Here is a 13,856-nt window from a genome sequence, read left to right as displayed (position 1 = left end):
TTTTGTTCTGTGCGCGGGCCTGGTGGTATCTTAGGTTAGGGCTTTTCGCGTGGTAGCTATCCCGCAGTCTAGTTTGCTAGCCCAAGTTAGTTCTCTTAGATTGCCCTCAGGGCATTCAGGCCCCTGTCCTTACTCTAAGCAATGCAGCCCGCGCCTCCCTGCCCAGCCCCCGCTTGCTAGTGGCGGGTGCAGGCATCTGCGCTGCTTCTCCCCTGGGGGAGTTACTGTTGGGCTAGTAATCTGTCGGTTTTAATTATTTATTTTTCCTCCCTGTTATGTTGCCCTCTGTGCTTCCAAGGCTCGCCATAGACTCGGGGCAGTTAGAGTGTTTCCTGGTGTTTGGAAACTTCTCTCTTTTTAAGACTCCTTTCCCAGGATGGAGCTCCGTCCCTACCTCTTCTGTCTCTTTTTTTGTCTTTTATGTTTTTTCCTACCTACTTTTGAAGACAATGGGCTGCTTTTCTGGGTGCCTGATGTCCTCTGTTGGCATTCAAAAGTTGTTTTGTGGAATTTACTCAGCGTTTAAATGTTCTTTTAATGAATTTGTGGGGGAGAAAGTGGTCTCCCCATCCTATTCCTCCACCATCTTAGGACTGCTCCCCCTAAAGAGCTTCTTGATGAAAGTGAAACAGGAGAGTGAAAAAGTTGGCTTAACACTCAACATTCAGAAATCTAAGATCATGGCATCTGGTTCCGTCACTTCATGGCCAATAATTGGGGAAATAATGGAAACAGTGACAGAATTTATTTTCGTGGGCTCCAAAATGACTGCAGATTGTGACTGCAGCCATGAAATTGAAAGACATTTGCTCCTTGAAAGAAAAGTTATGACAACCCTAGACAGCTTATTAAAAAGCAGAGACATTACTTTGTCGCCTGGTCAGTCTAGTCAATTCTATGTTTTTTTTCAGCCGTCATGTATGGATATAAAAGTTTGACCATAAAGAAAGTTGAGCACCGAAAAATTGATCTTTTGAACTGTGGTGTTGGAGAAAACTCTTGAGAGTCCCTTGGACTGCAAGATCAAGCCCATCAATCCTAAAGGGAATCAGTTCTGAATATTCATTTGAAGGACTGATGTTGAAGCTGAAGCTCCAATACTTGGGCCACATGATTCGAAGAAAGGACTCCTTAGGAAAGCCCCTGATGCTGGGAAAGATTGAAAGCAGGAGGAGAAAGGGATGACAGAGGATGAGATGGTTGGCTGATATCACCGAGCAAGTTCTGGGAGTTGGTGATGTACAGGGAAGCCTGGGGTGGGACAGTCCATAGGGTCACAAAGAGTTGGCCATGCTTGAGTGATTAAACTGACTGATCAGCTGGTAAGCTCTCTAATACAATATGAAACTCTAAAATCATGAAAATGAATTAGTAAACATCTAACCCCTAAGAGTCTTCTATGTTATGCAGTATATGCAACACATACTAACTTAATTATATATATATTTTCCCCTAAAGTAACTTTATTAGATTTAATATGAAAGGCAACTGTGAATTAAAAGTGCAGTATAAGAAAATTTTTGCTTATTCTGACAGCAATTTTGAATTTTATTTACATCTATAATAAAATACATTGTATTTAAATCTAAAATGATCACTTGTTTGATTACCCTCATTTCTGCTGGGTACTCTGGGGGTCTGTTAAAGCCCTGTTGACCATTGTGGTATTTATCATGAGCTTCTTTGGGCAGGTAGTAGAAACTTGGGTCAACTTCACTGAAAAGGAAATTTGTTAGTCACAAAACTAGAAATTTCAGGAGAGTTGCATGAATATTTCTATTTCTGTTCACCTCTTAGTTATATTTGTCTCTGCTTTCCATTAATCTCAGCATCCTTATCATCTACTGATGATGAGCTCCTTCTAGTCAGTTAATAAAGGCTGAAGCTCCTCAGGAAGATATTCTCCTAGTGTCATGACCCTAACAGAAAGAAAAAGTTCTAGCTTATTCCCATAACTTATTCATTCAATTGCCTGACATTCATTTAACTAATGTTTATTGGGCCTCATTTCTGTCAGGCTAAATTCTCAAAAACTCCTAATTTTTAGAGCCCTTGTTTGGACAATGTACCTCTTCCTAGCCAGAGGAATAGGGTATGTTGATAGGCCATATTATGCCAAATGCCTCTATCTTGCCTGAGAAAATAGAGTATTGCTATTTATATGATTCATAAAAAAACAAAGGCATGTTGTTCCAGTTTTAGAAAGATAGGCAATGTGCTGGGCAGACACAAACTCATAGCTACTATTGTTGTTGTTTAGTTGCTCAGTCATGCCCAACTCTTTGAAATTCCATGAATGGCATTCAGGCTTCCCTGTTCTTCACTATCTCCCAGAGTTTGCTCACACTCATGTCCATTGAATCAATGCTGCCGTTCAACCATCTGACCCTCTGCTGTCCCCTTCTCCCATCTTCAATCTTTCCCAACATCAAGGTCTTTTCCAATGAGTTGACTCTTCACATCAAGTGGCCAGAGTATTGGAACTTCAGCCTCACCATCAGTCTTTCCAATGAGTATTCAGGGTTGATTTCCTTTAGGATTGACTGGTTTGATATCCTTGCAGTTCAAGGGACTCTCAAGAGTCTTCTCCAGCACCACAGTTCAAAAGCATCAATTTTTCAGTGCTCAGCCTTCTTTATGGTCCAACTCTCACATTCATACATGACTACTGGAGAAATCATAGCTTTCACTAGATGTACTTTTTTGGCAAAGTGATGCCTCTGCTTTTTAATTATGCTGTCTAGGTTTGTCATAGCTTTTCTTCCAAGAAGCAAGCATGTTTTAATATGAGATGTGGCTAAAACTGAGAGATTTTTTGAACTTTACAGGGTTCAAATTTTTGTATAATTAAAAAAAGGAAATTCTCAAGCTAAAGAAAATATTAATTTTGTCCATTTTAAGGCTATTATAGTTCTGAAGACCTGCCTCTTGAGAAACCTGTGTGTAGGTCAGGAAGCAACAGTTAGAACTGGACATGGACCAACAGACTGGTTCCAAATAGGGAAAGGAGTACGTCGAGGCTGTACATTGTCACCCTGCTTATTTAACTTATATGCAGAGAACATCATGAGAAATGCTGGGCTTGATGAAGCACAACCTGGAATCAAGATTGCTGGGAGAAATATCCATAACCTCAGATACGCAGATGACACCACCCTTATGGCAGGAAGCGAAGAAAAACTAAAGAGCCTCTTGATGAAAGTGAAAGAGGAAAGTGAAAAAGTTGGCTTAAAAGTCAACATTCATAAAATTAAGGTCATGACACCTGGTCCCATGACTTCATGGCAAACAGATGGGGAAACAGTGACATACTTTATTTATTTTGGCCTCAAAATCACTGCAGATGGTGACTGCAGCCATGAAATTGAAAGATCCTTGCTCCTTGGAAGGAAAGTTATGACCAACCTAGACAGCATATTAAAAAGCAGAGACATTACTTTGTCAACAAAGGTCCATCTAGTCAAAGCTATGGTTTTTCCAGTAGTCGCATATGCAGATAAGAGTTGGATTATAAAGAAAGCTGAGCACTGAAGAATTGATGCTTTTAAAGTGTGGTGTTGGAGAAGACTCTTGAGAGTCCTTTGTACTGCAAGGAGATCCAACCAGTCTATCCTAAAGGAAATCAGTCCTGAATATTCACTGGAAGGACTGATGCTGAAGCTGAAACTCCAATACTTTGGCCACCTGATGCAAAGAACTGACTCATTTGAAAAGACCCTGATTCTGGGAAAGATTGAAGGCGGGAGGAGAAGAGGATGAGAGAGGATGAGATGGTTAGATGGCATCACTGACTCAATGGACATCAGTTTGAGTAAACTCCAAGAGGTGGTGATGGACAGGAAGGCCTGGCATGCTGCAGTCCATGGGGTCACAAAGAGTTGGACATGACTGAGTGACTGAACTGAACTGAACTGAACTGATAATTCTAAATTAAGATGAATATTTCTGTTTCCAACAATTCTTCAAGCAAATTTCTCTTCTAACCATTCATGACCCTAATGCAGAATTTTATATATTAATGGATAAGTTCTTCCTTATTCCTACAGTCTTCTCTTGATTACCTCATTAGTTTAGGTTCTATCTGAAAAGTAGATTTCTCCTTTCTTGTTTTCTACAACAAATAAGCATTGACTACCAGCTATAAACCAAGCACTTGGATAAATTATAGGAATGAACATTTTGTTCAGTAAGGTACATGGTTGCTTGTTACTAACTAGACTTTCTCCTTTCCCAGCACCCACACCTCCCTCCTTCTCCACTGGATTTGTGTATGATAAGATTTTATGTGGCACAAATTTCAAACTCACTTGCTAATACCCAGTGATTCACTTCACTGAACTTATTATCATCTTTTAAAATTTCTATCACACTTATTTGAAAAGATCTACCTTTAGGAAAGCATTCTGGATAGTTTTTATCACCTCGTGTTTTTACACTTCACACCTCTCTGATATTTTATGATTTCATCCTCTATTCACTTCTCTGACATTGCTGGCCACTACTATTCATGTTGATAATGTATTAGTTTTGAACATTTCTTAATGAATGAACATCTCTTTGGTTTCTGTTGGTCCTTTGGAAGAGATCAATTGGCATTCTTATAGGCCAATAGTTTTTTTTGTTGTTGTTTTTCTTGTTAAAGATGTTCAAAAGGGTAACCTTGGTGACACTGAAGTGGTATATATAGCTGGAAATTTTGACTGTGACAAAATCAACAATATTGTGGTGGTGAGTGCAATTCTCATTTACTTACTTCAGTAATACTTTGTTTTTAACTTTTCACCCTAGTTTTCCTTTTGGGCACTGAAGAAAATGAGTTTCTTTATATTTTAGTGGCATCCTCATAACATAATAAGGCTTCCCTTGTGGCTCAGCTGGTGAAGAATCTACCTGCAATGCGGGAGACCTAGGTTTGATCCCTGGATTGGGAAGGTACCCTGGAGAAGGGAAAGAATACCCATTCTGGCCTGGAGAATTCCATGGACTGTATAGTCCATGGGGTTGCAAAGAGTTGGACATGACTGAGCGACTTTCACTTCACTTCACTTTATAACATAACCTCACTGTTCTCTTTATCTTTCTAAGAACAGGCTATTTTCTTCTATGAGACTTTGAATAAGAGCATGATATTTCTCATAAGCAAGATGGTTCATTTCAAAGCTGGATAGTCATTTAATCTCTTTAATCTTGTCTTCACAAATACCAACTAACATGTGAGAATTTCCCTAATTTATTTAATAAATGAAGAATAAATAGCAGAAGCAGATTATTTCAGAATCTCATTACATGATGACTGGTTATTCTGACCAGTAAAATGGATCACAGCATGTTCAGAACAGGCTGATGTTTTCCTGTTGCTGGTCATTATGAAACTTGACAGCAGCAAAACAAGGGCTCATTTTTACTCTACCAAAGATTTTTTTCACCAGATGAACACAGACCCACCCACTCCCTTGATCTTGGATATTATAACATATAATGGTCCATTTATTGAAAGATAAACAATGATCGCTTTTCCTGTCTTGGCTTTATATTGACCTAGTCACATTTTTAAATTACTTTCAACATGTATTTTCAATATCAGGAGTTTTGGTGTCAGTTTTAAGTCATGCAACATTGGACAACCTACTTAACCTCTATGACTCAATAGTGGAGCCAAACTGAAGAATATCTAAGGTTCATTGATGCTGAAAGTTCTATAAATTAACAATACCTAGGCTATATAATTGAAGAAGGAAAAGCCCATGGACAGGGGAGCCTGGCGGGCTACAGTTCATGGAGTCAGACGTGACTGAGCAAAGAGTCAGCAAAGAGTCAGACATGACTGAACGACTGAACACACAGGCTATATAAAACATATTATCTTGTGCTGCTATCAACTCACTATTCTATTGTTTATCTTTATCACCTTATCTTACTAGTACATTTACAAAAGGCCTATACTATTTCTCTGTTCTTTTATGTTCTTCCACCAGAGATTTGCACATAGGACACAGTAAGTGTTTTTGAATGAAGATGACTTATAAATAATATTGAAGATGGATACGGTTTACTGATTCATTCTTATTTGTGAAGACTTAGGTATGGGGGAAGATGAAGGTAAGATTTTTATCATTCTTACTATTCATCCTTTATGTAGCAGATTCTGCCTGTTTTCTGCTATACACAGACCCAAACTCTACCCAATAAGGCTGAGCATTGTTAACACCCAAGACTCTATCCTGGGGCTTATTTCTGGCTGTAAGAAAACACTTGGCCTCCAACGAGAGAATACAGTTCCAGAAACCACCTTCAACCAATGACAGAAGTGGTGGAACATTCCTACATCATAAGGTAGTGTAGTGCTAGAGGACAGTGTCTATTCAAATTTCTAAACTCTATTTTCACTGTCATTTTGCCAGCAAGTCCACCAAATTCCAGAGTGTTTGATTTAACTCTCATTGGCTTTGAAACAGAATGGGGTCCAATAGTTTATTTATTCTCACTTTAGTGAATATTAGCAGAAGTAGATTTTTTTGTCTGCATTTCCTCAGCTAGAATCATTAAGGCAAATGTGGGGCTTCAATAGTGAGATGGGACAAAGAGAAGAAAATAGCAGTTTGAAAACTAAGAAGGCTTCAGGGAAAAAGCAAATAGTTTTGGGGCTTGAATAAGAATCTTCAGGTGGTTTCTGTGTAGCTTGATGGACATCAGGAACATGACAGGTATGAGAAATAAATCCTAAGATGAAGTACACATTGATTTTCAATAAATGAAATAATGAATAAGTATACAAAGTAGAAAGGAAGTTGTAAATACCAGAAGTAAGTTTCTTTGTTTATTTTGAAAAAAGACATGCATCTTTTTTTTTTTTTTTGAGGAGAGAATATTGTATTAATTTTATGAAAAGGAGAGTTTTCTTATTTGGGGCAATTACTGGCCTGAAATTGATTCATTAATTAAAGATCAAATTGAGTTGTATATGCTTGTTATTTTCCTTTAGAAGTCTTAGAAGTTTAATAATTTGGAATAGGAAAATAAATAAGGCCAATATTGTCTTTTAATACAGTTTATGTAAAAGCTCCTTCACACTTAACCTTTTCCTAATGGTGGCTATTTGCTCTATTTTTACATAACTAATTCATGATGTATGATTTTATGTGATTTAACATTTAGCAATAAAAATAATCTTTTACTTCTGTTATCCCTCTTGATTTATGAATTCATGGGTATACTAAATAAACATGCATTTAGGCATTCTTGAAATATATGGAAGTTTCCAGATTGTAAATGAATGCACAATTTTCTGTTCCACACCTTAGCACACATTACAGTTTCCTAAAAAGAAACTTAAAGGTCAGATTAAAAGAGCTATCTCCTTCTTGTTATATCCAGATGTTTATACTTAGCTAATGTGTTGATATGTTCTGTTCACATGATATCTGTTTATACCATCTCTTAGGTTCTCTTTGATGATGAAGTGCATGAGCAACTACCATTAAAAATGCAATTAGAAGACAGATGCTATCATAAAGTGCTAATAACCAAATTGAATGGAATCTTGTTATTATAGGATGTATGCAGTTAAATATTGACTTATATTATATTGGGTTCACCATTTATTTAGGAGTTGAAAACTCCAGATGGAACACATTTCATCTTGATATTATAAATGGTGATTAATCCATAGAGACAATGAGGAAGATAAAAAACTTAGGAGTGCAAATAATGGAAATACAAAGCAAGATTACTAATGTGGGTATATGAGCTGCTTATGCAATCCCTGAGTCAGGAAGATCCCCTAGAGAAGGGAATGGCAACTCAATCCAGTATTCTTGCCTGGAAAATTCCATGGACAGAGAAACCTGCCAGGCTACAATCCATGGAGCTGCAGAGTCAGACACAACTGTCGACTAACACTTTCACTTTCAGTTTATATGAATTAGATAAATCTGTGAGTCAAATAACCTGAGACAAATAGGAACTTGGAATAAAAAGAATTATGAACTAAGTGTTCATTGGTAACATTTGTCACATTGTTTCTGTTTGTAACCAATACAGTGGCAACCAATTAAAAGCTGCCACTTTCCATAGATAAATTCACCTAACAAAGCAATAGTCCTTAACAAAAGTTCTGAACAAACAGCAGTCTTACCCTAATACCTACAAAAATCAGTTAAACAATGTGTTTGAGGTACTACAAGCTTCTTGAAAGTCTGATTGTGTAGATGATTTCATTGTTTTCTGTTTATATGAATGACTTTTTAAAAGATATCTGTGAACACTTCTATCAGGCATTTATCAAAGTGAATGAACTCTGTCGACATAAAAAGCACTCAGAAAGTCTTGGTAGTATCTTCTGTAGTCTAAAACTACCTCGATAGAAGTAAGACTCAGACTTACTTCTTACAGGGAGAGCTACAGCCACCCCAAAGTGTTGATATTGGTTCTTGTTCTCATCTTTCTCAGAATGGACTCGTGCGATATGAGTCCTACATCAAGTGACGATTACCTTCTCCAGGCCTCTTGATCTTAAGGTATTATACGTGGAACACTGATTCTTGTCTTTTTAATTAAACCTCGTGGGTAGCCTCTCGATGGCATGTGATTTCCCCTGGTGCCTGTCTGTAACTCATCTTGGCTCAGTTTCTATGATCCCTCATCTCCTTGTGGGGCTTCCTGTCCTCTTTATTCATTTAGCAAGTAATTAAAGAGTGGCTACTACATGTAAGGCACTGTACTAGATTCTGTGGGGTGTGTGTGTGTGTGTGTGTGTGTGTGTGTGTGTGTGTGTTCAGCTGCTCAGTCATGTCTGACTCTTTGCGATCCCATGGACTGTAGCTTGCCAGACTTCTCTGTACATAGGATTCTTCAGGCAAGAATACTGGAAGGGGTTTCCATGCCCTCTTATAGAGATTCTATGGAAATGGCAATAAAAGTCTCCCAAAATCCTTGTTCACAGAGTTTGCCCTCTAGTATAGTGGAGAAGGGCAGATATTAGATGAATAAATGTGTTACATACCAGTTTGATAACTGCATGGAAAAAAAAATGAAACAAAGACAAACTTGTTGTTGTTCAGTCACCCAGTCATGTCCAATTCTTTGTGACCCCATGGACTGCAGCACACCAGGCCTCCCTGTCCCCTCCCATCTCTAGAAGTTTGCTCAAGTTCATATCCATTGCATCAGTGATGCCATCCAGCCATCTCATCCTCTGATGCCCTCTTCTTCTGCCCTCAATCTTTCCCGGCATCAGGGACTTTTCCAAAGAGTTGGCTGTTCCCATCAGGTGACCAAAGCACTAGAGTTTCAGCTTACCTACACTAAACTTACCTAGAGTAGTTAGGGAAGTCCTCTCTGATGTGGTTGCATTTGAACAAAGCCTGAAAAAGGTGAGAATGAGAGGCATTTCAAAATCTGGGGGAGGAAGTTTGCAGGTGAAACAACAATAAGAGACAATGCCTTGAAGTAGATGTATGATTGGGGAGCTCAAGGAACCTGGAGCAATGAGTGAGAAAAATAGTAAATGAAGACAAAACAGTGGAGTACAAATTATATAGGCTCTTGTTGTTCAATGAGTTCTGAATGAGAGCGGAAGTTACAGAAAGTTTTTGAGTAAAATCACAGAAGCCCCCTTATGTTCCCTTGCAATCATTGCTCTAAGAGTAATCTCCTCTACTTTTAACACCATAGATTAGTTTGACTTGAACTTTATACAAATGAAATTGTGTGGTAGAGTCTCTTGATTATCTGACTAACTTTATTCAAGTCATAGTTGATAGATTTATCCTTATTGTTAGATATAGTTGTGATTTACTCTTCATTGTACCAACTTTCACTGTACAAATATGACACTATTTAAGCATTTTAGTAATAATTGACATTTAAATTGATTTGGCTGTCATGGACAGTGTTGTTTTGAACTTTTTTTTTTTACACTTCTTTGTTTTGTTTTTAACATTTGTTTATTTGACTGCACTCTTAGTTGCGACACACAGGGTCTGCATTATAGCATGAGGGGTCTGTTTAGCTGTTACATGGGAACTCGGAGTTGTGGCATGTGAGTTCTAGCTGCCTGACCAGGGATTGAATCTGGGCCCCCTGCATTGGTGGTGTAGAGTTTTAGCTGCTGGACCACCAGGGAAGTCTGATTTTTATGTTTTTTTGAATGAACACAAGCATACCTTTTTTTTTTTTGGTCATCTGCAAGCACATGGAAATGCTGGGTCAGACATTATGCATATATTCAACTTTAATAAATGCTACCAAAGTAGTTTCTAAGATGGTTATAAAAATGTATACTTCCATCAGCATTGTTGCAGAGTGCTAGCTGTCCTGATTCTCATGCTTTTATGTAGTCTACCCCCCACCTCGTGTGAGTATACTGGACCCAGTGACTTGCTTTTAATGTATAGAATATGACAAAAATGACAGAATGTTACATCTGAGATTAGGTTGTAATGACTGTGAGTTTGAATGCTTTGCTGGCATTCTTGCCACCTTGCTTGCTTCCTCCAATGAAGCCAGCTATGTTGTGCCCTGCACTATGGAGAGGCTTCCTGAGTAAGAATTAAGAGACTCAAGGCTTCAGTCCAACAGCCAACTAGGAAGTGAATGCTGCCAACAATCACCAGAGTGAGCTTGGAAGCAGATTTCACCTTCAGTTGACTTTTATTTAAGATGACTACAATTGTTTGAGAGACTAAGTGTTAGAAGACCCAACACAGTACACAGCTTCTTGACCCACAAGAATAATAAATGTATGTGACATAAATGTATAATATAAAATGTATGTTGTTTTCTGTCATTAAGTTTTTGGATAATTTGTTATATGGCAAGAGATACTTAATAGGGTTTCCCAGGTGGCACAGTGGTAAAGAATCCACCTGCCAATGCAGGAGACTCAGAAGATGCGGGTTTGATCCCTGGATGGGAAGAGCCTGTGGAGGAGGGAATGGCAACCCATTCCAGTACTCTTGCCTGGAGAATCCCACAGACTGAGGAACCTGACAGGCTACAGTACATGGGGTCACAAAGAGCAGGACATGACTAAGCATGCAAAGCAAACAGATAAGTAATACACTGGCCATTTGCATATGCTCCTTTATAATGTCTCTGTGCACAAAGCTGGCCCAATTTTCTGATAGGTTATATGTGTAGTTGCTTATTATTTGTTTATTCATAGGGATTTTTGAAATATGAATTCCTAACACATATATTGCATATACCTTTTCCCATTCTATGATTTATCTTTTTTTCTCCTTTAGTAGAGTATTTTGATGGACAATGATTATTAACTTTAATATAGTTAACTTGATCAAATTTTTACCTTTTGCAATTAATGTTATTTTTGCCTTGTTTAAGAAATTTCTACATACTTCAAGGTTATGAAGATATTGGTCTATGTTTCCTTTTAAATTTTTATCTTTAACATTTAGAACTGTAGTCCACCTGATACTGATTTTTGTTTATGGTGTAAGCTAGTATCAAGATTTTTTTTTTCTCTTAAGGATATCTAATTGATCTAGAAACATATATTGAAAATTATTCTTTCTGCATTGTACTTCAGTGTTATATTTGTCATCAAGCAGGTGACTGTATGTGTTGAATTCTTCTGTATTAACTTGGTAAGATGAGAACCACTTTTCCCAGAATCTTCTTCCCTGAATGGTTTCCACTAGAGCTGGCTAATAGAGGAACATACGCAAGATTTAGAAGGAGAAAATGAAGAAGTTATCATTGTTCTTAGAAGTCTTCTTAGATATGGCCATGGAAAGACACAAGGGTGCTGGCGGGTTGTGTTAATGGCTTTCGTCTTTTCTATTTCCATGTTTAGCTTTTCTTCCTGACTGCTACTCTTGCTTGGCAACAGCAGCCTTAGGCCACCACCAGGTGTTAGGCAGTGCACCCATAGAAGTGGCAAGATATGGAGGCACCAGTTTTCTATAGACCTTCCACTATTTTATTCTCCATGGTCTCCATCCTTGGGTTTCTTGCTTAGATTTTTATCTCAGCAAACTGACTTTTCCTCCTATGCCATTGAAGATTGGTTAATGACTTCTTCCCCGATTGTCCAACTCCCCTTGGGATCAGAAGACATAGATGTTAGAAGCATGTAATGAGAGATCTTTTCCTGAGTACTGCTGCTGCTGCTAAGTCGCTTCAGTCGTGTCCGACTCTGTGCGATCCCGTAGACGGCAGCCCACCAGGCTCCCCCGTCCCTGGGATTCTCTAGGCAAGAACACTGGAGTGGGCTGCCATTTCCTTCTCCAATGCATGAAAGTGAAAAGTGAAAGTGAAGTCGCTCAGTTGTGTCCAACTCTTCGCGACCCCATGGACTGCAGCCTACCAGGCTCCTCCATCCATGGGATTCTGCATGCAAGAGTACTGGAGTGGGGTGCCATTGCCTTCTCTGTTTCCTGAGTACAAGCTGATACAATTTGTATATATGGGACTGGTCATAGGATCTTCTGTTTGTACTGTTGATTAATTTTTCTACTCTTGCATCAGTAATACACTGTCTTAATTATTATAGTTTTAAAATAAGTCCTGATACTTGGCAATATAAGTCCCTAGCTTTCTTGTTGAAGATTTCCCTGGATATTCTTGGCCTTATAATTTTTATGCAAATTTTACAATCAGCCTGTCAATTTGTGCATGCACACACACACACACACACCACAAACTGTTAGGATTTATAACTGAGATTCCACTAAATCTTAAGATCAGTTGGGAAAGAATTGGCATTTTCAAATAATGTATCTTCTGACCCATGTATAATTTAGAAAGAAATGGAATCAATCTTCCATAATCTCTTCTAGAGAATAGAAAAAAAGGAGCACTCACCAAATTGTTCTGTAGACCAGTATAACATTGATATCAAAATGAGTTAAAAGTTGGAGATTTCAATATTGGACAAAAATATCCACCAGTGTGCTATCTGGGTACAGGCATCCTTCCAGTTCTCTGACAGCTGAACCAGGGCTTCTTTCCATGCTCCAATAAGGAGATGACATTTGGCTTAGAAATGGAAAGTCCTGACAGTGATCCAGCTTGTTATAGTTCCTTAGAATCATAAATTTATATACATCTCTCTGAGCAAAGTCTAGGCATTGCCATTCCCCCCTGAGGTGAATCTCTGAACAGAAGAAATGGACAGCCCAGACTCCAGAGCAATAACTTCTAGATCTGTAAGAGATGATCAGATCATATTTAGGCTGTTCTTTTGGAAAAAGGAAGAGTTAAGAGAAGGGGAAGCCAAAGTTTCCATCTTAATTTTAAAAATTCACTGATGCTAAATGGTCCCATCAGAAATTCTTAGGACCTGCCCCAAAGATTCCAAGCTGAAATCTCCACCTTGTGCTCCATGAACCAACCACAGACTCTCTCAGATGGACAGTTACCTCTTTAATTTTCTTCTATAGCAGGAAGATGGGACACAAATATTATTCTCCATCTCCTGGGATGGTTTAAATATCAAGCCCTCTGTCCTCTCAAAGAAATAATTGGTTATTTAAGTGTTAATATTTGGGCTTAGGGCTTAATATGCCATTAAAGAATAATGTAAAAAAAAAACACACAAAGATTTTAAGAGAGGGAGGACCTCCCTTTGAAGAACACTGGAAAAGGTTTTAGAGGGAAGGATTAATATAGGATTAAGAGGATGTGAGAAAAGAGAAAGTGAAAGAGTTATCAGGGGTGCCAAAGAATCAACAGGCTGACCCTGAAGAAGTTTCCTGGACTGCAGGAGGACCTGCATGAGTGCCCTGGCTACGATATTCTGGGTACTTAGAAAGCTGTACCAAATAGACTGTTTTATGGCCTGAGCCTTCTGCTCTGTCCCTGTCAGGTAATTGTAGCAGATCCCTTGTGCTCTG

The sequence above is a fragment of the Bos javanicus genome, chromosome 3 (assembly GCF_032452875.1).
Source record: "Bos javanicus breed banteng chromosome 3, ARS-OSU_banteng_1.0, whole genome shotgun sequence".
Lineage (NCBI taxonomy): Eukaryota > Metazoa > Chordata > Mammalia > Artiodactyla > Bovidae > Bos > Bos javanicus.
This window is presented reverse-complemented; position numbering follows the sequence as displayed.